The sequence below is a fragment of the Acomys russatus genome, chromosome 17, assembly GCF_903995435.1.
Source record: "Acomys russatus chromosome 17, mAcoRus1.1, whole genome shotgun sequence".
NCBI lineage: Eukaryota > Metazoa > Chordata > Mammalia > Rodentia > Muridae > Acomys > Acomys russatus.
The window spans coordinates 43,545,223-43,569,490 of NC_067153.1; the positions used below are offsets into that span (position 1 = coordinate 43,545,223).

Genomic DNA, 24,268 nt, shown 5'->3' on the forward strand with positions numbered 1-24,268 from the left:
TTGGGAGAAACAGCGCCTGAGAAAGGCACTAAATGAGCTAAAAAGAGGGAAAAGACGATGACTGCGCTAGGCGAGCTCGGCCGCCATCATGCTCTAGTTTCCCCTTCGTCTCTCTGGGTCCGCGACCGAGGAAGCGGCCTCTGGGATGCTCAGGGGGTGTGTCCCCTCATGATTGGCGCAGGCCGCTCAGCCAACCCCGGCTCGGCAAACGGGAAGCCCTTAGCCAATGAGGGGCGACGGCTGCGGCGAGGACTTAAGAGAGGAGGAACAGCAGCTTGACGGGCACGAGAGCTAGCCAGTGAAAGCTAGAGGCATCCTGCCTGCGGCCAATGGAGTGGGGCTGGGGGCGGGACCCCGAGTGTTTGTGTTGTGGTTTTGGGGGAGGGAGGCGGAGGGGAAAGTTTGTTTATTTTGTTTTTAGTTTCTGGGGTCCCCCGAGCTTCGGGAAGGTGAAGCGAGCGACAGCGACCCCCCTTGCCTCTCGGCCTCCCCGCGACGTCACCCCCGACAGCTTGCGGTGAAGCGGGGACCGCGGTCACCGCTGGGCTCCACGGCGGAACGACGCGCGCTCGGAGCCGGCGCGGCTCGGCGGTGAGTGAAGACCGTGGGCCGCGCGGGCCTTCTCCTTTCTCGCGAGCCGCCGGGCCGAGCGGGGCGGACCAGGGTGGGCGACTGAGGACGCTGTCGGGGGCGCGCGGCGCGGCCCGCTGAGGCGCAGCGTGTGCGTGTCCTCCTCGCGAGGGCGCGCGCGACGGGAGCGAGCCGGGCGCGGGGAGGGAGGGGGCCCTCGCGGGGCGGGAGCGAGCGGGACCCGGGTTGGGTGGGGGCCGCGGCGGGCTGGGGCGCTCCCCCAGGGCGCGCTGTGGGATCGCGGAGTGTAGACATGAGGCGGGGGAGTGGGGTGTGAGGGGCGCGGGGGCTGAGGTGTCCCCGCGTATTGGGGCAGGGACAGACGGGCGTCACGCGCCGGCAGGTGTGAGGCGAGGACGGGCTTCCGGGTGGGCCGGCGGCTGTCCGAGCGCTTCACCTCGCCTAGGGCCCCTGGGACCCGGACTGCGCGGCACCCCCCCCCCCCCCCCGCCGAGCTGTGCGGCGCGAGCATCCTGTGTCCCCGCGCGGCGGGCGCGCAGGCTTGTGTGCGGAACCTGATGGAGGGGTCCCACGGCCATCCCGCGAGAGCTGCGTGGAGTGGAGGTGGGGGCTGTGGGGAGAGGCGATGCTCACTTTGCATGAGGGACGGAGGGATGGCAGGGATGGAAACAGCCCTGGGGAGGGTTTGCCACCTTCCGCTGGTCCGGTGCCCTTTAATTTCAAACTAACGGGATTTGTTAGTCGATAATGGCTAAACAAATATCCGGCCCAGCGAAATACACCGGTCACACGTTTAGGACTTTAACTCCATGCTTTCTCATGTGTCTTTTGGCTGCTTGCTTCTCGTCAGTCAGTGAATTAAAGAGTCCCAACCAAGACTCCTTGAATAAAACATCATTTGTATCTCCTTAACAGTTAAACATAGCAGTAAGCTGTACGAAAAATCACACGTCCTAGCATTTTGTGAAAGTTTAATCCGGTGTTTTTCTTCGTTTGTGGGAGATTTCAGTTCTTTAAAACTGTGTTTACGGTGGTTTGTAAATGCTCCTTAAAGAGCAGAGCGTGTAGACTGTTGGCTTGCACTTGTACAGTGTGACTATCGCTGTAATAAGTGGGAGGGATTTCAGTGTAGTTGTCTCTACAGATTGGCACATACTGGATAACCAGTTTACAGACTATAGATGAGACTGGTTTGACCCATTTGGGACACAAGTGATGAGGGTTATGGTGCCTGTCTGTGTGTGTTTTCTTGATATTTTTGGGTGGGGAGTGTTGGGTTTTTTGAGACAAGGTCCCACTGTGTAGCCCTGGCTGGCCTGCTGTGCTGGCCTGGGACGCATAGAGATCCACTTGGCCTCTTCCTCCAGAGTGCTGGAATAGTCCAGCTTAGTTCTTTACTGTTTAATGATCTAAGCCTGATTATTTGAGCAGTATAGTTTCTGATGGTGCTTAAAGCAGTAAGAAAACTGTCCACACTGCATGTTAGTGGTAATCCATCCTTCTCGTCAAATCTTCCCCCTCAAATAGAAACTGTTACATGATTTTTGGGTTTTATTTTTGTTTTTCGAGACAGGGCTTCTTAAATGGTCTAAAACCAAAACAATACTTTTCTTCGAATGTCACTATGGACTAATGCTTATTGTGTGCTTGCAGTATGCCAGCCTCTCTTTTGCTTTTTAAATCCTTACTTCAAGCCTACAGAGCAGAAACTCTCAGTTACAGGGATGAGGACAAGGGCTCCCGAGAACCATACAGCTAGGTTTAATCTCCGGTTTGTTTGGTTTCTTACCCTTGTGCCTCCTGAATTATCTAGAAGGAGAAAGACAGAACGCTGAGAAGCAGAGAGAGGCAGGAAAGGAGAATCCACCGACTCCACTGTTAAGGTTGGATTGCCTGCACCTGGCTTAAGAATTTAATGTTAAATTGAGACTATTCTTGTTTTAGAATTAAGCACCTTTAAAAAAAGAGAAATATATCCAACTTTGGGGGGTGTTTGAGACAGGGTCTCTCTGTGTAGCCTTGGCAGTCCTGGACTTGCTTTGTAGACCAGGCTGGCCTCGAACTCACAACAATCCACCTGCCTCTGCCTCCCAAGTGCTGGGATGAAAGGGGTGCGCCACCACACCCGGCTCCAACCTTTTTTTAAATTGACTAATTCACTATACACAGTACTGCAAAGCTTTGCTTTTGTTTGTATTTTTAATTTCTTTTTTCTTTTTTTTTCTTTTTTTTTTTGCTTTGGTGGCCTGCCTAGCCTTATATTCATGATCCTCTGCCTCAACTTGCGCAGTGCAGGAATCACAGACCTTTGCCACCTCAAAGAAGTCAACCCATCTTCCTTTTCCCCTTTTTGTATGCTGTTTTGTTTTGCTTTGTTTTGTTTTGAAAAGATCTCACCGTAGTCCAGGATGCCCTGGAGTTCACTTTGTTGCCTAGGCTGGACTTGAACTCTTGGCTTGCCTTAGCCTACTGAATGCAGGGATTATGGGTGCAAGCCACCATGCTCAGCTTCTGAAGACTTTTTCTTTCGATCTCTGCCCACTAATTCCTTATTCCCACTCAGGTCTCTTAGAGCTCCTGTTCATTTTTTGTAGTTACCAACTTGTGATTCAGGGCTGTGTCTGTTTTGCTTGCCACATCGCCAGAAAACTAGAAAATATTTGTTGGCTATGCTATGTGTTGGGCTTTTGCTCTTATTAATTATTGTTATTTTTTTAATTCCTTATAGCCTTGTCTGCCTGCCTCCTCCTGGTAGTGTCTGGGATTTGGTGCCTCTCTTAAGAGAGCTTGCCACATAAAGATAGGTCTGAAATTACTGTGTCAAGCTTGCTGGTTGAATGAGCATTGCACCCTGGTTATTTGGGCTGGGTCAGCATTGCACCTGTCGTCCTTCTCTGGTCTCAGCTGCTCTTGGTCTCTTTCTCTGCAGCATGTTGCTTCTAGAGACCTTGTATAGGTTCCAGCTGAGCAGCCTGCTTGCCTTTTGACATTTGCTGCCTCTGACCCTGACAACTGCCTCTAGTGTTTCACCCCTACACATTGCCTCCACACTAACCTTCCTGAAAGATTGCTTTATGTTTTGTGCCTTGTCCCAAATCTACCACAAACACTTAGGTTGGAAATCCTCAGTGGTGTTTGGTTGCCTAAAGGGTTTAAGTGCTCTAGGCTGTTATTTACAGACCTTTGGATTAGTACTGCCCAATAGAAATAGAAAGCGATCCGCAACTGCGGACCATGTATGCGATTTAAAGTTTTCTAGTAGCCTCCTTAAAAGTAAAAAGAAAGGGTGACATTGACTTTTGTAACATTTTATTCACTTCAATATATTCAACATTTTAGTGTTTAAATATGTAATCAGCAAAACAAAACAAAACAAAAACCAAAACCAAACTAGTACTAGGATATTTTAAAATACTTTTTTTCCCACGTTGTCTTTGGAATCTGCCATTTATCTTTTACTTATAACATCTCAATTCACGCTAATAAGATTTTAGCATTGCTGGTGGCTACCTTATTGAACAGAACAGACCTAAGCTATGTGTTCAGCATAGTGGAAGGACCAGATGTAGGCAGTTCCAGCCACTGTCCTTTGCATAACTCAGTCTCCTTCATCTAGAAGCAGCTATATTATCCAAACATGCTACATTTCTTTGCTGAGAAACACAGGGGAACCCGAGAACTCTAATTTTTAATTCTTTTCATCTCTGGAACTGTGTGTACGTGTACAGATATGTATGTGTATGTGTGTGCCCACAGAGGCCAGAAGAGAGTATTGGAGCCCCAGGAGCTAGGCACAGGTGGTTGTGAACCATCCACGTGGGTGCTGGGATCCAACCGCTGGGAAGGCTGCAGGTGCTATTAATCTCTTTAGCCATCTCTCCGACCACTTCTGTGGAAATTTTTAGCATTATTGCTTTTCCTTTTTGAGACGAGGTCTCCTTTGTTGTTCCGGCTGGCCTGGAACATCTGGCCTCAGATGGTTCTCCTCACTCAGTCTGCTGAATAGCTGGGGCTACAGGTAACACACCACTGTATCTGATTTAATGCCTTTTCAAAGGATTTTTTTTTTTAATATTGTAGTTGGTTAGAATCACTTTGTGTTATAATCACAGGTGATAAGGCACAAGCACTGACTAATGATTATGTGATGACTTAGAACTAATGCCAACAGCACATGGCCTCAGTGTTCTCATCAGTGTGTGCCTGCTAAGTAACAGCTTGATTGTCCTGGGCTGTGTGTGTTGACACCATTCCCCTTGCATGTTTTGAGAACAGGTTTGCCTTCCTCATTTTTGCCCCTGACCTGGCCTGTTATAGGAAATCTACATATCTACATATCTATTTCTGTTTGTTTGTTTCTTGCTTTTCCAGACAGAGTTCCTCTGTGTAGCCCTCCCTGGCTGGCCTTCAACTCACTTGGTAGACCAGGCTGGCCTCAAACTCAGAAACAACCCTCCCTCATCCCCCTGTCTTTGTCCTCTGAGTGCTGGGATTAAAAGTGTGTGCTGCTATGCCTAGCCTATATTTGCTTTTTAAATCTTTCTAGTTAGATAGTAGTTAATATGGTGTCCTTTGAAGACAACCTATCATGAACTGTGAAAGATACATGGCCTTTAGAGGCAGTGCTAAGGAACAATTGAATCTGGGGCTTTGTAAATGCTGAGCACTGTCGCTTTACCATTGAGCTAAATCCTAGCTCTCTGGAGCACGTGCATGCGTACATGCATGTTTTGAGACAGGATTTCTCTGTATATCAGCCCTGGCTGTCCTAGTTTGTAGACCAGGTTGGCCTTGAACTTAGAGATTCACCTGCCTCTGCCTCCCAAGTGCTGGGATCAAAGGTGTGTGCCATCATACCTGGCTTTCTCTGGCATATTTTTATATTCCTTTTTTGATTGTACATTTGTGCTCTTCTCCCTTTATTTAGGTATTACTGACATTCCAGAAGGCTAGGATATTTAATATATGCAACTTTGTATATTTGGAATAGATTTTTCTTTTTAAAACAAAACTGTTCACATTGGGTGTGGTGATGGATGCCTTTAATCCCAGCACTCAGGAGACAGGAACAAACAGATCTTTTATGAATTTGAAGCCAGCCTGGTCTACACAGTGAGACATTATCTCAAAAAAAAAAAAAAAAAAAAAAGTTAAAAATAGCTGTGCTAGCCAGGTATGGGTAGCACACACCTTTAATCCCAGCACTCAGAGGCAGAGGCAGGTGGATCTTTGTGAGTTTGAGGCCAGCCTGGTCTACAGAGTGAGTTCCAGGACAGCCAGGGCTACACAGAGAAACCCTGTCTCAAAAAACCAAAACCAACCAACCAAACAAACAAAAACAAAAACTCTGTAGGGCTGGGGGGATGGATCATTTAGTAAGATGCCTTTACAAGTGTAAGGACCTGAGTCTGAATCCCAAGAACACATAGAAACAATTGGGCTTGGCTCTACATGCCTGCAGCCTTAGCCTTGGAGGGAAGTTGAGAAGGATTGCTGAAAGTCGTTGGCCAACCAGCCAGCAGAGCTGAGTCAGTGAGCTTCAGCAGAGACTCTGCCAGAAAAAAGCAAAGATGGAGGGCAGGAGAGGAAAGGTGCCTGATATAGGCATGCATGCACATGCACACACACACACACACACACACACACACACACACACACACACAGGGTGGGGGGCCTGCGCGTACTATACATATGTATCATATGTTTGTATACACAGTTCCCTCATACAAAATTTTTTTAAAAACACAAAAACAAATAACTGTTTAGATGTTACAGTTTTCAGATGGATCAAAAATAAAGTTTGCAGGAGTGTGTGGTGTTCCTGTCTTTAATCCCAGCACTCCTGGGGTAGAGGCAGGAGGATCTCTAAGTTCTAGGCCAGCCTGCTCTACATAGCAAGTTCGAGTCCAGCCATAGCAGCATAGTGAGACCCTATCTTAAAACAAACAAACAAATACATAAGTGAATTAATAAATAATAAAAGTAGTAGTAGTAGTTGTTGTTTTCATCTTGGTGTGGTGGTCCATATCTGTAATCCCAGCAGTCTAAGGTAGAGGCAGGAGGATTGCAAATTGCTCTGGGTCTGTATAATGATACCTTGTCTCAACTACCACCACCCAAAAAAAGATGTTTACCTTTCCTGAGACTTGGTTCCCTTGTGGCATGTAGATTGGCTGTGAAAGCAGCTTCAGAAGCAGGGCTCCAGAGTGGCTCCATGGGTATTGGCCCGTGCACATGCCCTTGCAGAGCCGCGGCCAAGATGCAGTCTGAACCAGAAGTCAGAAGCCCTGTGTTTGTTTGTGTAGCTGATACTTGCTTGAGTGCCAGCTGTGGTCCAGGCACAGAAATGACTGAGAATTCAAAAACTATGGTGAAAAGGTTTTTTTTAAAAAAAAAAAAAAAAAAAAAAAAAAAAGCTCTTTTCATACAGAGGTGAAGAGATTCATTCTTCCTAGGAAGGAAGATTTCATTTCTCACTGTTCTTTTATACTTTACTGCTTTATACCTCAGGGTATATCGTGTCATGTTCCTAGGTCTGTCTGTCCTACTAGATTCTAAGCTTTAAAGAAAACAAATGTTTACTGTGTGCTTATGTCTCTGCCATAGCATGTTCTTGGAGGTCTGAGGCAGCCTTGTAGAGTCGGTTCTTTCCTTCTACCTTTATGGGTTCTAGGGATTGAACTCAGGTTGTCTAGGCTTGACCCATCTTGCCAGTCCAGAGTTTAAGCTTTGGAAGAATAAGACTATTTTATCCCTGTGTTTCCAAGTATTCATTGCCCTGTGCCTGCTTTATTGTTGGCATTCAGAAATCTAGTGAATGCCCCAGACAAGTTACTTAGTTCTGGGGCTGGATGTAGCTTAGTTGGTAGGGTGCTTGCCTAGCATTACTCAAAGCCCTAGGTGCTTTGATGCTTAACACTTCCTTAAATCAGGTCTGGGGGCTGGAGAGATGGCGCAGTGGTCAAGAGCTCTGGTTGGTCTTCTAAAAGGACCTGGGTTGAGTTTCTAGCATAGTTGTCTGTAACACCAGTTTCATAGGATCAAACTGGACCTCTGGCCTCTGCAGGCAATGCATGCATGTGTACAAACCCACACAGACATACACAGAAATAATAATAATAAATAATAACAATAATAATAAAAGCTATATGTAGTGGTTTATACATGTAATCCCAGCATTCAGAAGTGGAGTCAGAAGGATTAGAAGTTCAAGGTCATCCTCAGCTATGTAGTAAGTTTAACATTAGCCCAGGAAACATGGAAACCGTATTTAAGAAACAAAACCAACAACCAGTTATTTAGCTTTGTAGTGCCTTCTTTTTTTTTCCTCCCCAACCAGCTAGAGAACTTTGTACCTGTGAAAACTATGCAGTTGTAGTGAAAATGGTCTTTTAAAATTACAGATCTATTTTGTATGTGTTTTACCTTAATGGAAAACATTTACTTAGTAAAACAAATTTAGTCAGGAGTGCATGCTTGTGACAAAGCTTTTCCTGGGGAGATGCAACCCACACATCTACTCACTCCAGATAAGGATCCCACCACAGACCAAAGCACAGATACCACCCGAATCCAATTGGTGAACCAACAGGTTTTATTTGGTTTATAGGAGCAGAAATGACTCAACGACCGCTGATCATCAAGGCTCACCCCAGCATGGGTAACAACAGTTCACAAAGTCTGGAAAGCCTGGAGCCCACTGTACAATCTTTAGGCAGTTCTACAGTCACTTTCTAAGTGACTGCTTTAAACCTCTCTTCCAGGTAGCTCAGCTGCTTTCTGCTGCTTCCGGGCAACTGAAGGACTTTCCACATTACACAGATAAAACTTTCCTTCTCCCCTCCCTCCCTCTCTCCCTCCCTCCCTCTCTCCCTCCCTCCCTCCCTCCCTCCCTCTTTCCCTCCCTCCCTCCCTCCCTCCCTTCTTCCCTCCCTCCCTTCTTCCCTTTCTTTTGACATTTTGATTACATTTATTTACCTCTTTGTGTTGACGCATGTGGAGGTCAGAAGATAACCCATAGGAGTTGGTTTCTCCTCCTCCGCCACCATATGGGTCCCAGAGATAGAACTTAGGTCATGAGGTTTGGTGGCAAGGACCTTCAGCTGTTGAACCGTCTCTATCTCCTCTTTGTTTTTGAGCCCAGGCTGACTTCAAACTGGGAACCTTCCTGCTTTAGCCTTCCAAATGCTGGGATTATGGACATAATGCTATCATGCCCAGGTCCCAGCCAGGTTCTTGTTCTTCTTCTTGTTCTTTCTCTCTCTTTCTTTCTTTCTTTCTTTCTTTCTTTCTTTCTTTCTTTCTCTCCTCCTCCTCCTCTTCTTCTTCCTCCTCCTCCTCTTCCTCCTCCTCCTCCTCTTCCTCCTCCTCCTCCTCCTCCTCCTCCTCCTCCTCCTCCTCCTCCTCCTCTTCTTCTTCTTCTTCTTCTTCTTCTTCTTCTTCTTAAGATAGGGTTTCTCTATGTAGTCCTGGCTGTCCTAGAACTCACTTTGTAGACCAGGCTGGACTCAAACTGAGAGAGATCTGCCTGCTTTTGCCTCTGGATTAAAGATGTGCTCTACCATGCCCAATTTTTATAACCTTAAAATAAAAAATGTAAATGTATTTATGTGTATGAATGCTTTGCCTACATGTATGTTTGTGCACTATGTAGTTTCTGGTGCTTTTGGAAGTCAGCAGAAGGTATCAGACCTCTTGGAACTGTAGTTATGGGTGGTTTTGAGCCATGATGTGGATGCTAGGAACTGAACCTAAGTCCGTTGCAAAAGCAACAAGTGCTCTTAACCACTGAACCATCCATCCAGTCTCTTTATTACTTCTTTATTGTTGTGATCAAACCCAGAATGTTGTACATGCAAAGAAAGCATCTACCACTAAGCTTGCCCCTGAATCAACTTTTACCTTTTTAAAGAAAGATTTATTTTAATTTTGGTTATTTATGCATATGTGTGTGCATGTGAGTGTGGGTGCCCATGGAGGCCAGAAGAGGCGTTAGATTCCTTGGAGCTGGAGTTAAAGCAATTGTGAGTGACATGATGTGGATGCAGGGTGGGGCCTGAACTCACTCAGGCCCTCCACAGGAGCAGCAAGTGCCCTTAACTGTTGGCCCATCTCTCTAGCCTCCTTCCCTATATGAAACACTTACAGACATTCTAAAGACCTATTCAGGGAACGGTACTGTCTTCTGGTTAATGCACTTGTTTGAGTGAAGTACCTGTAAACTATGCAAATGCTGTCAGGTGGAATTAGAAAGTGGTGACTCATATCGGCTTATCTGTAGGAGCTGTGCAACAGAAGTGACCTCTAGATCACCTGTCAGTGTTGATGCCATCTCTACAGGGCCAGACACTGAAGAGTGAAAGCTTGAACAGGAAGGACTGCCCTGAAGGGCCTCTGGGCACGTGTCTTGGAGGTCTTTGCTTATCTCCAATCTCCCAAGCTAGATTTGATGCTCAAGCAGAGTTGAAGAAAGGGAGATAACAGTAGAAAGTCCATTTTCCTTCAACTGCTCCTCTTTAATTTCAACAGCTCTTTTCTTTCTGGTCCTCTTCTGTGTTAGCTTTAAATTACGATAACAGATTTGACATAAATCAACTTAAAAAAAAAAAAAAAAGGAAAGGTTTGGACTGAAGGGAACTTGCCTACCCAGTGTGAAGTGCTGGGTTTGATATGTAACATGGAAGAAAAAGAAAATGTTTTGTATGTCACAGTCTCATAGTTTGGGTGGTTTTGGTCCATGGTCAGTTGGCCTGATGCTCTTGGCCTGAGGCAAGACTGCACATTATGGAGGGAGTGTATGGGAGAAGCAGCTTTCATCGAGTGAGGGATGAGAAGCAGAAAGTAGAGGAAGAAGAGGGGCCCGGACCACGGTGTACTGTTCTAGGGAGCATTCCCCATGACCTAATTTACTTCCACACCTCTTCATAGTGTTGTGAGCTGGGCATGGTAGTGCACACCTTTAATCCAAGTACTCAGAAGGCAGAGACAGGCAGATCTCTTGAGTTTGAGACCAGCCTGGCCTACAAAGCAAGTTCCAGGAAAGCCAGGACTGGGAGGAGGAAACAAGAGGATCCCAGGGGCTCACGGCTGGACAGTCTAGCCAAAACAGTGAACAAAGAAGTAGGAGACCTTGCCTCAAAATAAGGTGGAATGTTATTGAAGGAGATACCCATAGTTGATTTTTTTTTTCCATAGTTGATTTTTGGCTTCCACATGCACAGCCAAGAGTCCACCAATCACATGTGCACAGATATGCATGGGCCACCAGTGTACAAAGTAGAAAGTGACCCTGGCTATCTGACATTCACATGAGAGCCTGGGAAATGTCTAAAGCAGCTGCTAGGCCCAGGATTCTGCTGTGGAGGAAGACACCCAAGTAAAAAGAAGGCTGCTGTTCTGAAAGAACTGCCTCTCTCCTCTGGCACAAGCCCTGCTGGTGGCGCGTCAGGCTCAGTGATAGCCTTTTCATGGGATGTTTTACCCAGGCACGTGTCTCTGTCCAACTTCTAAATATAGTCTTTGATTAAATGAACCATGAATACACACTTTAAAATACTTGTTCACCATCTACACTTTTGCCTTTTACTCCAAAAGCTTTGTATTTTTGCAACAATATGCTTAACATTTAGATGCTTTATTTGCATTTTGGCTCAGTCCCCTTTAAAAAAAGCAGCACATTCATTATTGCACTTACACAGTGTGGGGAGCTGGGAGCCGCAAGTTGCTACAGACAGGAGGTCTGTGTGTACTCCATGCTCCTAATACATGGCAGGCTGGCTGGCCAAGAGCGAAATGTTACTTGTAAAATAAACACACACACACACACACACACACACACACACACACCCCTCTCCCCCACTTCCTCCCCCTCCTTACACCCCCCTATCCCCCACCCCCCCTTCAAAACACAGTGAAAGGCTCTTTGTAGGACTAACAAAAACAAAACAAGAATGAAAATGTGAAAGACATCACATTTCAAGCCAGTAAGGGCTGGTTTGAAATGTGTGAGCAGGGGACCCTTTGCTCCCTGCATGACTTGTGACTCTGCCTCAGCACTTTGTGCCAGCGCTGCACCGATGCTGTGTTTGCTTTGGAAGCTGATGCGCTCAGCTTATTTACTGCATGGAAGAATGTGTATGGCATTTTCTCGTTTACCTTTAACCTTTTCCCATCCTGAAGTCTGAGGACTCACTCATTCAGGTTGCTTCTCAGATAAGTCTGGAGACTGGAGCACATCCTCTGCCTTACTCTCTTGCTAATTGTTGACTGACTTTCTTGGGTGCCCTCCCTAGTCACTTATCTTCTCACTGCCTGGATCCTGAAATCTGGTGATACTGATACAAATGGTGCCCTGTTCTTTAGTTGTTTTATTTTGTTTTTTTCCTGTGGCTTTGGGCTGTTTTGTGTTTGTTTTGCTTTGGTTTTTGAGACAGGATTTCTGTGTTGCCCAGGTTGGCTTTGTACTTGAGGTCTTCCTGCGTCAGCCTCAAAGGTGGCTTGGATTCCTCGTGTGCACTCTAGCAGCTTTAGTGTGGTTTCTCTTTCCAAGCCCCCACCATGATTTGAAGTCATCCTCAGGCCATGTCTAGATTATTCAAGTAGCTGTTGTCCTGTTTCTCTTTGCTCAGAAAACATTTCCTACCCACTTTTCCCCTCATTGAAAACCACGTGCTTTCTCATTCTAGGAAATCAGTGCCTATCTGAGCCAGGTGCCTTCACTTTTCAAATCTAGAAACTCTTATTCCCTAGTTTTCCCACCCCTGACTTCTCTGGCACAATCTTTACTCCATTTTCCATATGATTTCCCCCTTGTGGCTCTCTCTTGAAGGCTTGGTTTATGTGAAATAATCTTTCTGCATCTGGCTTGCAGTCTGTTTTTTTCTCTTACTCTCAAGTTGTCTTAGGCTGGAGAGATGATGGCTCCATGGATAAAGCATTGTTCTGCAAGCATGAGGACCCAACTTCAGACGTTAGTGCCTGTCTGTAACTCCAGTATTCAGGTCAGAGCCAGGCAGGTCCTGGGCTTACCAGCCCACCAAGCTAGCAGACACAGCAAGCTCCAGGTTCAATGAGAGCCTGTCTCAGAAAGAACGGTGGAGAGCAAAGGAGGTAGATACTCAGTATTAATTTCTGGTCTCTACGTGTGCACAGATGGGCTAGTGCAAACATATATATACATACACAAAGTTTCTGTAAACTTTTCTCTTTATTGAAATATTTCTTAACTGAAGTCCTTCTTCATTGTGCATCCAGAGGTGCTGTTCTAGGCAAGATAATAGGTGCACTTTATTATGACATACATGTGCAAATGTTATCAATAATACAAAGTGATAGGTATTATATTTTGAGGTCACTACATTAGATCAATATGAAGAGCCTGCTCGATGTCAACAAGAGAAGACACTTTAGGCACTCCACTTAAAGGACAGAGAAAGAAGAAATGTCAACAAGAGAAGACACTTTAGGCACTCCACTTAAAGAATAGTGAAAGAAGAAATGAACATGTGGCAAAACATAGTTTTGCTCAAAATTGAGTATTTGAATTACAATTTTTTATGTGGTACAGAAGATTGAACCCAAGATCCACCACATGCTTGTCAGTGACTCTACACTGAGCTATACCCAGAGGCGTCTTTGTTTGTTTTTCAAGACTGGGTCTCTTCGTGTAACCCTGGCTATCCTGGAACTCGCTCTGTAGACCAAGTTGGCCTCGAACTCACAGAGATCAGCCTGCCTCTGCCTCCCAAGTGCTGGGATTACAGGCATGAGCTACCACATTCTATTGTAGAGTTTTGGTTTGTTTTTTTGTTTTTTTTGAGACAAGGTTTCTCTGTATAGCCTTGGCTGTCCTAGACTCACTTTGTAGACCAGGCTAGCCTTGAACTCACAGCGATTCGCCTGCCTCTGCCTCCCAGGTGCTGGGATTAAAGGCATATGCTGCCATGCCTAGCTCTTAATTTTTTAAAAATGTATGTTGGCATAAGGGTGTCAGATCCTTTGGAACTGGAGTTACAGATAGTTCTAAGCTACCATGTGGTTGCTGGGAATTGAACCTGTGTCCTTTGGAAGCAGCCAGTGTTCTTAACCACTGAACCATCTCGCCAGCCCCCCTAGAGGCTGTTTAAAAGAGTTTATTTGTAAATGTGTGTGTGTGTGTGTGTGTGTGTGTGTATGTATGTGTACACATGAGTGAAATGTGAAGACAAGAGGACAGTGTTAGGTAATCTCGAGCTGGAATTATAGGCAGCTCTGAGCAGCCCCAGTGAATATTCAGAACCAAGCTTGCGCCCCTGCAAGGGCCTTAAGGGCTCTTAACTGCTGAGCCATTTTTCCAGCTTTAGTTTTTTGCTGTTTTGTTTTTTAATTGGTATAATGAAAGTATCATGAACTAGGCAGACTTTATTAACTTCATTTATTTGTTCTAGTGACATTTTTACATTTTATATATATATATATATTTACTTATTTAAAAGATACATTTCATTTGTATTTGTGCATGCCTACATGTATGTCTGTGTACCACATACAGGCTGTGCCCATGGAGACCAGAAGAGGGAATCAGTTCTTGCTGGGAGTAGAGTTACAGATGGTTGTGAGCTGCGCCATGTGAATCTTGGGAATCAAACACAGGTTATCTGGAAGAGCAACCCATGGTTTTAACCACAAAGCCATCTCTCCAGCCCCTACAGATTTTATATTTTTAAATATAAATATTGGGCCAGCAGGATGATAGGTAAAGGCATTTGTCATCAAGCCTGATGATCTCAGGCAATCTCTGGGTCCCACAAGATAGAAGGAGAGAATTGATTCCTACAAATTGCCTTCTACACCGGTACCTGATATAAGAAATATAAGTTAAATATATATGTGTACACTGGGTGGTGGTGGTACATACCGGTAATCCTAGCACATAGGAGGCAGAGGCAGATGGATCTCTGAGTTTGAGGCCAGCCTGGTCCCCAGAGTGAGTTCCAGAACAGCCAGAGAACCACAAAGAAACTTGTCTTGGGAAAAAAAAAAACTCCCCCCTATATATACATATTTATTTATTTATTGGTTTGTAGCTGTTTGTTTCCCTCTTTTTATCTTTTTAAAATATATTTTATTAATTTATTCATATTAATATCTCAATTGTTATCCCATCCCTTGTACCCTCCCAATTCTCCTTCCCTCGCATTTTCCCCTTACTCCTCTCCTCTATGACTGTGACTGAGGGGGACTTCTCTCCCCTGGGTATGCTCATAGCGTATCAAGTCTCTTCTTAGTAGCCTGCTAGCCTTCCTCTGAGTGCCACCAGGCATCCTCATCCAGGGGATGTGGTCAAATATGGGGTCTTAAGGTCAACAATTAATAAATGGGACCTCATGAGGCTGAGAAGCTTCTGTAAGGTAGGAGACACTGTCAACAGAACAAAGCGACAGCCTACAGACTGGGAAAAGGTCTTCACCAACTCTACATCTGACAAATATCTAATATCCAAAATATATAAAGAACTCAAGAAATTAAACACCACCAAAACTATATACATATTTATAAAAATAAGCATATAAGCATACATATATTTATTTATAACTTAAACTCATATATTCATATATATGTTTATTTATAGTTTACAAAGGAAGATGGTTTTATTTTTCACTTTTCAGAGCCTGATTCCATTCCTTATTCAACTGGCTTAGACTTTAGGTGTTATATTGAACAGAGGTGATGAGATTGATCATTCTTCTCTTAGTCTTAGGTGAAGAACATTTAGTTTTGTACTACTAAATCCTTTACCAGGTCATAACATATTCATTCATTCACTTTTGAGGAAAAGTCTCATGCAACACAGACTGGCCTTGAACCTACTGTGTAGCGAAGGCTGGACTTGAACTCTTGATACTGCTGCCGCTATGCCTGACTACTAGGTGTATAGGCACATTCCAGTATGCCTCACAGAATTATTTAATTCCTCTTTCCCTGAGTCATTTCTTCTAGCCTCTTTCTCTAACTCTCCTTACTCTTTTACTATTTTCCTTTCTTAGGTTTTTGAGAGAATCCCCATCAACGCTGTCTTGACATCGTGGTTTCTTTGTGGAAATGTTTTGGTACCAAATTCAGATTATCTAGCAACCGTTCAAGTTCTCCATCTTCAGTGAGCCTTGATATTTCTCTGTTTTAAGTTGTCAAGTTTATTGGTATGACACTGCTTATACACTATTCTCTCTTACCTGTCTTTTTTCTCCTTTGAGGTGTAATTGTGTTTGGTTTTGTGCATTTGAGTGCTGGTACTCACAAAGCCAGAAGAGAACATCAAATCCTTTGGAGCTAGAGTTTCAAGTAGTTGTGAGCCACCCAACCTGAGTGCTAGAAACTGAACTTGAGTCCTCTGGAAGCGCTGTGTGCACTCTTAACTGCAAAACCTTCTCCAGACCCCCTTACCTGTCTTTTAATATCTTAGTACCATCTGTAGAGGTGTGGCATCCTTTATTCTTATTGGTAATTATGCTTCTGTATTTTTGTCTTTGTTTCACTGGATATATATTTATTTTATTGCTATTCACAAAGAACCAGATTTTGCTTTCATTGATTAAATATATTTAAGTTTTGGTTTTGTAAAACAGTTTCTTATTATATAGTCCAGATGAGCCTTAAACTCAGCACTCTCCTGCCTCTACTTCTGGGAGTGTGCCACCACACTTGGTTAATTTTTTTATTCACTCAAAGGTTTAATATGAAAATGTACATGACTTGAGTTTGCACTGAAGAGCGGACATGTGGAAGCAGTTGATCTTTCTGCTGAATACAGCCATTTATATTTTCATTCCAAGATTTCCAGTGTGCTGCTGTTTCCTCATTTCATCCCAGTGGTGTTCTGTTGCTCATAGCTGTCATACACCAAAAGACTTCATAAAGAAATCTTTATGAAAGATCTCAGCAATATTCATTGGGCATGTCTGCCATCATTTAATTTCAATGATAAATTATTATTATTATTTTTTGTCATCACTTATTTTTATTTGTGCTGGGGATTGAACCTAGTACTGTGCATGCTAGGCAAGTACTGTAGCTTACATTTCTAGCAGTTTTTAACATGTTTTATTTAATGTGTCCCTGTCTGTGTAAGTGAATACCATGTGTGTGCAGGTACCCAGGAAGGCCAGAATAGAGTGTCTAGTCCCCTGGAACTGGAGTTAAGGTGGTTGTGAGCCCCTCAGTGTGGGATCTGGGATCTGAACATAGCCTTTGGGAAAGCAGCAAGTGCTCTTAATCACTGAGCCATCTCTCCAGCCTTCTTTTTAATTTTTATTTAGAGACAGTCTCATTAAATTTAATCTAGAGTGTCCTTTAATTCTCCTGCTAAGACAGGCCTTGAATTTATGATCTCCTACATAGGCCTCCCAAGTAGCTGGATTGTACTCCTTGAGAAAGCAGCCTGCTTCAGTGTGAACTTGTTATCATGCGTGTTTCAACTCGGCATGGCAGAGTGACTGTTAACACAGGGCATCAGATTAGTGGACTAAGAATGTCGTTACATTTTCCCTATTATTTCTCTGTGTTTTATTTTATTAATTTCCACTCTGATATTTATTATCTTATTGTTTGATTGGGTTGGGTTCTGTTTGTCTCTCATTTTTCTGGCTAAACACTGAAGCTAATTGAGAACTCAACATTGGGCATGCTATAAATCACCCTTAAATTTTGCTTTAGCTGCATCCCCAAAATTATAATCAGTTTTTATTTTCACTAGTTTAAAATACTTTCTAGTCTTTTTCTTCCCAAAGAGTTGTTTGATTTTGAGACCTTATTTGTGACTAAGAATTAAGGCCTTAAGTTGAGGAATAGATTCAATAATCTATTTTTTGTCTTATCATCCTTATATATTTCTATATTCCCCTTTCTTTTCAACCCTTATCTCCATACCTCTTAATGACAATATACATCTGTAGCCCAAGAAAGCAACCAAAAACCTATCCAACCCCCCTTAAGGGAAATGGGGCATCTTTCTTCTCTTAAGGTTTTTTCAGGCTGATTTAGGACAGAGAATACCTATGTAGGGGGCCCAAATTTAAAAAATGGTTAAACAAGCTGGGAACAGTATTTGTGGTCCAATGTCTAAATGTTGAGAAATTCCAGGCTTAATGTAAGTCCTGTGTGGGATGGTCCGAAATGCTGGACAAATTTGATCAGGAGACTTCTTTGAAATTGTCTTTTCTGATGAGGAACAGCAACCAAAGCACTTGGGGCTAGAACATGAAGGATGCAGGATGTCAGCGTTTCAGCATGCTGGAGGAATGAATCCTGTCAGGTCTGATCCAGCATCAGTGTCCGGTTCTTTTATTTTGAAAATATATAATTTCTCACAAGCATTATGCAGTCCTGATACTATGAATGTATTAGATGTGCAGGATTAACAGAATAATTAAGGCTAGTTCTCTGCTCTTTGTATGAGCAGAAGAAAGACATCTGTAAATCTTTATTCATGCCATACGAAGAATGGCATCTAATAATAAATCATGAGGATTTTTGTTTTTGTTTTTGTTTTTCGAGACAGGCTTTCTCTGTGTAGCCTTGACTATCCTGGACTCACTTTGTAGACCAGGCTGGCCTCGAACTCACAGCGATCCGCCTGTCTCTGCCTCCCAAGTGCTGCAAGTACTGGGATTAAAGGCGTGCGCCACCACTGCCCGGCTATCATGAGGATTTTTTAACCAACAAGAAGCTTTGGCTAGGCATAGACATTTATGTCTCAGCTAGCCTCAGAGCTATTCCCATGTAGTATGATTAGCGAGATAAGTTAACTGCTTGTTGTGTAGTTTGAATTCATGTAAACATAAGACTTTCTTAAGTTAGCAGTCTCTCTTTTATTTAGGTCTGTTTTATTTTGACCTCTTTCAAAGACGAAATATAACATCACCATTAACAATGAACATACAATTATCATCATACTGAAATCAAAACAAGATTGAATAGTTCTAAATGTCCTGCTCTAGGCTCTATGGCGCCTGATGTATAGGTCAGGCCCCTACCTTGTTTTGGAAACAAGCTGATTACCTTGAGCAAAGATAAAGACATTAAGCTTTAAAAAAAAAAAATCAGATAGACTCTCATTTTATTTTAGGCTTTATGTATATTGTAGGTATCTTGTACCTGGCTTCTCACATTTGTTGTGGGTGTTTTCATCTCACCCCTATCGATGGGAGGCATGCAGCTTGCATGTTTGTCTCCCCTTTTAACCATGATCCTTACTTTTACCAACAAAATATATTTCTTAGGCCAATTTATCCTTTGGCACCATATCTCCTGTGGACGTTCCACTTTTAAGGAGATTGGCTGGCCTTTTTTAGAGCAGCTACATCACTTTTCTTTACATAAACCTAAGATTGATATGTATTCATCCTTTAGATCAGTAAGTACATATAATCCATTGTTAAGAAAAAGGAATGTATGGAAAATTTGTCAGTTTAAACCCTAGTCAGTCTCTGCAAGTAATTTATCTTATCAGCAGGGGTCCTGCAGGTTGGAACTCAGGAGTTCCACCAGTCTTTGTCTCTGTGTGTTGGGATTAAAGGTGTGTGCCACCAGTGTCCTGTTCAACTATTTCATCTCAATTTAGTCAAAATCTTTAGAAATCTCAAGGAAAAATCAAGTAAGGAAACAAGAAAATTCTAAGTCTTGGATCAGTTGTGTCAATTTAGGCTTCAGTTAGTGAAATCTTGTCCATCATTCCTTGGAATTTAGTTATTGATGTCTCTTTCTGGTGGACCTTTTCCCAAAAGCCCTGATAAACACCTTGCAGCTAAGGAGCTTTGAATCCCAGCTGCTATAAACTCTATGGAGAAGAGTGCAGTTCCTTAGTTGTTAGAAACTTAGCCTCACATCTCTCGGCTTCTTGCCTTTTTCCCTGAACTTTTTAAAGAGAGGTTAAGAAGTGTGACTGTGACTGAGCACATTGCAAACAAATTCATAAACACCAAAACAAAGCCAAAAAAGATCCAGAAGCCTTTTGCCGTGGTGCCTTGGAAAGGGACCATAGTAGTTTTTATTTTATTATTTTTATTTTTAGGCAGTTAACTCCATTCCCTAGGCCAGTTTAGAAAACTTAGGTCCACCTCTCCAACCAGCCATCCCTGCTCTGTAAGAGTTGAGCCCACAGGAAGCCAGGGAGCAGTGTTTATGGTCTGTGAAATGTTCTGGCCCATGGACGCTCTCTGGGAGCTATTCCCACCTCCCTTCGGACTATAACAAAATAGGATTTTTAAGAGTGTAGATACCTGCCCCATATCAAGTGCCACTTTTTGTTTTTAATTATCTGTATTGTCAGTATGCCTGGCTAGCTCAGTCGGTAGAGCATGAAACTCTTAATCTCAGGGTCATGGGTTTGAACTCCATGTTGGGCACCACTTGTTGTTTTTAATTATCAATAGGGCCTAATAATTGTTTATGATCAGGCCTATAATTATTATTACTTCAGTAAAACCCGCAAGCAAGCAAGCAAGACACAGACACTTGTTATATTTTAAGATAGCCTTAGTTAACCTGGGGCAGGGCAGATATCAATCCTGTAAACTATTTCCCATAGTGGGGCAGCTATCCCATACCTGCCCCAATCCCATGCCATCTGCTTCTAATAACTTCTGTCAAGCTACCTCCCATCCATAATCCAAAATACTTGCTAATGTTCTTCATCTGGGTCAATCTCCATCCATGCTGGCCATGTGCTTCTCTTCAATCTAACCTATGGCAGCCTTCCTCTCTTCCCTTCGCCTCCTCAGGTCTCTCTCCTTCTTCTTGTCCTTCTTCTTCCCAGGATTCTCCCTGTCTCTCTAAGCCCAGGAACCTTAGCCACACCTCTCGTTTGCCCTGCCCAGGTGCAACAGCCTTTTATTGGTCTGAAGGTGGGTCACAGAGACAACAAGCAGTAATTAGCATCAAAGTACACCAGACCATCCTCCAACAGTCAGTTTCAGGACAGCAAGGGCTCAAAAAAACCCAAAATAAGTAAATAAAGATAAGATGACAATAAGATAAAATGAGGTACATGGCATTGCATTGAGGGCCCCGCTCAAGGTCAGGCAAGTGTTATGCCACTGAGCTGTATGTCCAGTGCTTTTTACTTTTTAATTCAAGTCATGGTCACACTAAGTTGCCAAGGCCTTTAGCTCTGAACTTTAGCCTTGTCCTTGTGATCTTCCTGGCATAACTTCCCAAGTAGCTGGGATTACAGGTTGTACCATGAGGCCTGGCTCTGTTTTGAGTGTTTGGTTGGGTTTTGAGGCAGGATTTTCTATATAGACAATGGCTGTGGCCTCACAAATCCTCCAGCTTCTGCCTCCTTAGTAGCTGAGGTACCAGGCCTGTTCTAACCATGCCCAGATCTAATGTTTAAGGAGTATCTTGAGGTATTTTTTGGTTTTTGGCTTCTTGAGTATAACATCATGACTGCTTTTGAATATAGGTAGTGTGAGGTTCTTTTCCATCTGAGAGCTGTTTGCTTCCCTCATGTTTAGATAATGAAGTGAGGTACTTGGCTTCATCGTTTCTAGCTTATTAGTAGTAAAGGGGAGGATAGGAGTGAGAGATAGTTTTAAAAATTAACAGTTATAGACCAAAGATTTAAAAAATTTTTATGTGTGTATGTGTGTGCCTATATGAGTTTATGTGTGCCATGTGCATATAGTAGCCATGGAGACCAGAGGGTATTACATACCCTCAAACAGGAGTGTTTGTGATGCTGAGAACTGAGCACGGTCCTCTGCAGGAGCAGTACGTGCTTCTAGCTGCTCATCTCTCTAGAGACTATTTTGATAAAACCCTATTTAGGTCAGTAATCCCTGATTGGAAACTCTAAAGTGCCATGTGTTTAGAATTCAGACTTGCCTTTTTTTAACTTTGGAAAGCTAATAATCCTCCATTTAGGACTGGAAATGCTGCAGCTGTGTGGTAGACACATGCCTATCACATGCAAAGCCCTGGGTTTGCTCCCCAGGAGAGGAAATCAAAAGCTTGTACCATATAGTGTGTGCCCTGTAGGGTCAGGGTCAGGGTCAGGCTAGGTCTTCCCACTCAAATACATTAGTGTTTTGGCAGTCACAGTATAGCTTTTCTTAATAAACTGGGTAGACTATAAATAGTCTCATGTCAATTCAGGTCAGATTATGCTGCTAGGCAAATCACATTGAGTTTTGCCAACAAAAGAGAAAACTTTTAGTTTCTACAGGTTTTTACATTTGGGGACTGAGTAAGGGAGATCATGTGGACTGTGTTTACCTTCTGAATAGTTCTCATGTTTGGTTGCATTCCTCTTTTTTCTTCAAGAATGTACGGGATTAAATCTGTTCTCTACAGCCCAGTTAATAGTAATTAGGACACCTCTTTGCAAAGCTTGGTACCTTAGGCAGCTGTGGCACCTTCTCAGCTCTTCCTGTTCGGACTCAAGTAAGGACTGCAGGCTCACTCTTCTACATACTCCATTCAGAGGTGCTCTTGATAATAAATAGTTGGAGACAGATTTTAAATACCCGCACATCACCTAGTAGATTTCCTACTCAAGCAGGATTGGCTGACTTTCTCTGGACTTACCTTTCCTATTGTCAGTCTATGTTGTAGCTTAAAAATAAATCTCTGTGGGCTCTGGGTGTAGCTTTCTGGTACAGCACTTTCCCAGCATGTGAGAGGCCTTAGATTAACTATAGCACTGTAAATATTCAAATCTTTGTAAAAGAAGTCCATGCTGGGGTAATTTGTTTGTTTGTTTTTCAAGACAAGGTTTTTCTGTGTAGTCCTGACTATCCTGGAACTCAAGAGATCTGCCTGCTTTTGCCTCCCTAGGCTGAGATTAAACGCATGTGCCACCACACTTCCTTTACCCCCTTTATTTTTGACCACTTGTTTTGTAGCAGTTTGGATCTTATTAAAAAAAAAAAAAAACTGAGTATTTCTTTTGTTCAGACATTACATGGGTCAGTTTGAGGGAAAAAAAAAACTTTTTAAAGATTTTTTTTTTTTTTTTTAAATTTTAATCTGGTGATGGTGATGCATGCCTTCAGTTGCTACTGGTGGATGGGAACATATTGAGAGAGAGAATATGGTGAGACTTAAGGCCATAACATAGAGGTGGGAAGGGCCAGTAAGGGCCTCCCACTAAGTCTACCTCTTTTAAAATTATACTTACTATTATTATTATTACTATTATTATTATGCATGCTAAAGGTAAATGTAATTTAACATTTTTATTTTTAGCCAACATAGTAAGAATTGTATACATAAGGTTCTATGGTTCAGTATATTTATATTTGTTGGGCTACTAGAAGTTTTCATTAATTTTGATTTTATACAATAGGGATTGAATACTAAAAGCATTTCATTTATATAAGTTATAATATTTTTATCATTGACATATTGCTCATTATTCTCCTTGCTCTGCTGACATAATAATCATGGTTAAGATTTTGGTGACTGCATATATATGTGTATGTGGGGTGTGTGTGTGCATGTGCAAGTGTGTGTTTATACAAATACACAAATCATTATCCCCATTGCAGTATTAATGATACATGTGTTTGTGTGTGTGTGTCACTATTGTCATTCTTTTTCTTTCTTTTAGACAGGGTCTCTTTGCATAGCCCTGGCTGTCCTGGAACTCACTAGGTAGACCATGCCAACCTTGAACTCACAGAGATGCAGTGGTCTCAGTCTCAAGTGCTTGGATTAAAGCCTGCAGCACGATGCCCTTCCCTGTTATCACTCTTTGATATGTAGTGCTAGCTGGCCTGGAATTTGCCCTGATTGTCCTGCCTCTGCCTCTTGAAGGCTGGGATTAGAGGCATATTCCACTACTTCCAAAAAGCCATACTTATATACAAGTTTTCATTAGGTAGAAATATTCTTGGAAATATTTTAAGTGATGTTTGGCTACATTTTCCTGAGTGAGGGCCCATACTATTTTAATGTTGTAGCTTTGACATGTGTTTGTTAAGCAGCGTCTAGTCATATTGTGCCCCTTTCCAGTATAAACACCTTTAACATTAAATTTCTTAAAATTACATATAGTGACATTGAAGATCACATCTGTACTCAGCTGCTTATTTCTTGTTGTTTCCTGAAACTCATTCCTCCAAATCTGTAGGAGCTGAATGAGAAGGACAGCATACCACTAAGAGACAACATTGCAGACCTTGCATGCACACCCAGATGCACACCCACACACGTACACACACCCACACACACAATGCCTCTGAGGGCCTCACACATAACTCCCTATTGTGCCTTTGCCTTGTTGTGTCCAAAGTACCTGCCACACTCAGTTTGGGGGACTTGGGGTTGAGGCAGAGTCCTATGATGTAGCCCAGGTTGCCCTGCCACTCACATCATTCCTGCCTCAGGCTTTCCAGTGCTGGGATTACAGAAGCGTGCAGGATACAGGAGGATGTCACTTTTTAAAACTTAGACTGAAGGACAGGAGAGATGGCCTAGCGGTTCTTCTCTTCCAGACAGCGCAGGTTTGATGATGCCTCCTTCTGGCCGCCACAGCTGTCAGGCACGGGTGTGGCGCACAGATGGTCATGCTGGCAAAACCCCCGGATACGTACAATAATCAATGAAAACAGGTTAGCCTGGGATATTTCTAAGTGCCTGGGTACCTGATCCTCCTTAAGTGCCTGCATGCTGTTTTGCACATACTGTCTTCCTGTATAAA

General features: G+C 43.2%; 1 protein-coding gene and 1 non-coding gene across 2 annotated transcripts in view; both read left to right on the top strand.

The window, feature by feature from the left end:
• Positions 1–364: 364 nt before the first annotated feature.
• Positions 365–24,268, top strand: part of Tnrc6b (trinucleotide repeat containing adaptor 6B) — a 234,121-nt gene continuing 210,217 nt past the window's right edge. The window contains 1 exon segment of the mRNA XM_051160026.1: positions 365–591. The gene's annotated coding sequence lies outside the window, so the exon portion shown is untranslated.
• Positions 19,898–19,970, top strand: Trnak-cuu (transfer RNA lysine (anticodon CUU)). Its single transcript has one exon. It is a non-coding gene; the product is annotated as a tRNA-Lys (tRNA).